This window comes from Tursiops truncatus, chromosome 6 (genome assembly GCF_011762595.2).
Source record: "Tursiops truncatus isolate mTurTru1 chromosome 6, mTurTru1.mat.Y, whole genome shotgun sequence".
NCBI lineage: Eukaryota > Metazoa > Chordata > Mammalia > Artiodactyla > Delphinidae > Tursiops > Tursiops truncatus.
The window spans coordinates 75,948,509-75,951,287 of NC_047039.1; the positions used below are offsets into that span (position 1 = coordinate 75,948,509).

Sequence of the window (2,779 nt, forward strand, 5' to 3'; positions counted from 1 at the left end):
GTGTGTATATATACAGTTACTTTCAGATTTAGCTCTGACATATAAAGAGCTTATAAGTTGTCACTCTTGTCCTGAAAGAAAAAGCTGAAAAAACCTGAAAGTCAACAACTTTTCATGGATTTCTCAGAAAGTTGAGTTTTCCTGTAGAGATACGCAAATCTAGGGTGTCACAGCTAAGATGTGTTTATGTGGAATAAACCTCTGGACTCATAAAGTGATAGGTGAACTTAAATGGTAATTTTGATAAATTGTTGGAGACTGAATGGGAACTGGAGTGAGTGAGAAACTTCTAAAAGCCTCAGTCTTAGGGGGACACCCACCCTTTCATGTACTCTACCTTCAGGAACTCTACCCAGTTCTCATGGCGAAGAGTCAGAAAGACCCCATCTGGGCTCTGGAAGGAGGAGAGGAAGAGACATCTTTGAAATACTCATAGAGCATTCACCTTAACAAAATCCTAGTCTTCAGGTAAACAGACTTTACCAGAGTCTTATCTGCTGCAGGTGGCATTTCTCCCACTCTAGTCCTGTCTAATTTTCCAGGCTTGTCTAAGGGGGGAAAAATTAAGAGATACTTTGAAGGTCAGAGCCCAGGGACATAGGTACAGTAAAAGACTGAGGTATAATCATAAGATTTTAAAACATCTCCCCCTCCCCCTCCACACACCTTAGAACTGTACTGACAGGGCTCTAGCACAGAATAGTAGATTTCTGCTGAAAGATCTGCAATGAACACTCTCTCAGGAGGAGTACTTAGTGGAGCCCAAAGTCAACTAAGGAGACAAAACCAAATATGCCAGAGGAATTTGAAGTCTCTGATACTTAACAACTACAGCAAATATAAACTCTTAGCAAACTCACAGCTAAACTCTTAGCAAAATTAACTAAATACCCACACCAAAGTCCTATTAATAATGTTCCTATTACCCAGTACAACACGTATGACTTTAAAAAAATTACATCTTAACATTGCTTTGGCTATTCAGGGTTTTTGGTGTTTCCATACAAATTTTAAGATTTTTTGTTCTAGTTCTCAAAAAATGCCATTGGCAGTTTGATAAAGATTGCATTGAATCTGTAGATTACCTTGGGTAGTATAGTCATGTTGACAATTTTGATTCTTCCAATCCAAGAACATGGTATATCTTTCCATCTGTTTGTGTCATCTTTGATTTCTGTCACTAGTGTCTTACAGTTTTTGGAGTAGAGGTCTTTTGCCTCCTTAGGTAGGTTTATTTCTAGGTATTTTGTTCTTTTTAATGCAATGGTAAATGGGGTTGTTTCCTTAATTTCTCTTTCTGATCTTTCATTGTTAGTGTATAGAAGTGCAACAGATTTCTGTGTATTAATTTTGTATCCTGCAGCCTTACTGAATTCACTGATGAGCTCTAGTAGATTTCTGGTAGCATCTTGAGGATTTTCTATGTATAGTATCATGTCATTTGAAAAAAGTGACAGTTTTACTTCTTTTGCACTTTGGACTCCTTTTATTTCTTTTTCTTCTCTGACTGCCATGGCTAGACTTCCAAAACTATTTTGAATAGTAGTGGTGAGAGTGGACATCCTTGTCCTGAACTTGGAGGAAGTGCTTTCAGCTTTTCACTGTTGCGTATGATGTTAGCTGTGGATTTGTCATATAAGGCCATTATTACGTTGAGTTATGTTCCCTCTGTGCTCACTTTCTGGAGAGTTTTTATCATAAATGCGTGTTGAATTTTGTCAAAAGCATTTTCCTGCATCTATTGAGATGATCATATGGGTTTTTTTCTTCAGTATGTTAATGTGGTGTACCACATTGATTGATTTGCAGATCTTGAAAAATACTTGTATCCCTGGGATAAATCCATCATTGGATCAACTGGATTTGGATAAATGTATTGTTGGACTCTGTTTGCTAGTATTTTGTTGAGTATTTTTGAGTTGATGTTCATCAGTGATATCGTCCTGTAATTTTCTTTGTTGTGATATCATTGGCTGGTTTTGCTGTCAGGGTGATGGTGGCCTCATAAAATGAGCTTGGAGCTGGAGGAATCAGACTCCCTGCCTTCAGACTATACTATAAAGCAAAAGTAATCAAAACAGTATGGTCCTGACACAAAGACAGACTTATAGATCAGTGGAACAGGACAGAAAGCCCAGAAATAAACCCACATACCTATGGTCAAATAATGTATGATAAAGGAGGCAAGAATATATCAATACAATGGAGAAAAGACACTGTCTTCAATAAGTGGCGCTGGAAAAACTGGACAGCTACATGTAAAAGAATGAAATTAGAACATTCTCTAACATTGTAGAGAATAAGCTCAAAATGGATTAAAGACCTAAATATAAGACCAGATGCTATAAAACTCTTAGTGGAAAACATAGGCAAAACACTCTGTGACATAAATCGCAGCACTATCTTTTTGGATCCACCTCCTAGAGCAGCAGTCCCCAACCTTTTTGGCACCAGGGACCAGTTTCGTTTAAGACAGTATTTCCACGGACTGGGGGTGGAGGATGGTTCAGGTGGTAATGCGAGCAATGGGGAGTGGCAGATAAAGCTTCACTCACTCACCCACCACTCTCCTCCTGCTGTGCAGCCCAGTTCCTAACGGGCCGCAGACTAGTACCGGTCCACGGCCCAGGGGTTGGGGACCCCTGTCCTAGAGTAACAAAAATAAAAATAAACAAATGGGATCTAATTAAACTTAAAAGCTTTTGCATAGCAAAGGAAACCATACACAAACTGAAAAGACAACCCACAGAATAGGAGAAAATATTTGCAAATGATGCAA

General features: G+C 38.7%; 1 long non-coding RNA gene across 1 annotated transcript; it reads right to left on the minus strand.

The window, feature by feature from the left end:
- Positions 1 to 351: 351 nt before the first annotated feature.
- LOC141278890 (uncharacterized) lies at positions 352 to 823 on the minus strand. The gene is made up of 3 exons (XR_012332290.1): positions 667 to 823; positions 484 to 548; positions 352 to 394 (listed from the first exon to the last, which is right to left on the minus strand). It is a non-coding gene; the product is annotated as an uncharacterized lncRNA (long non-coding RNA).
- Between the last annotated feature and the right edge of the window lie 1,956 nt (positions 824 to 2,779).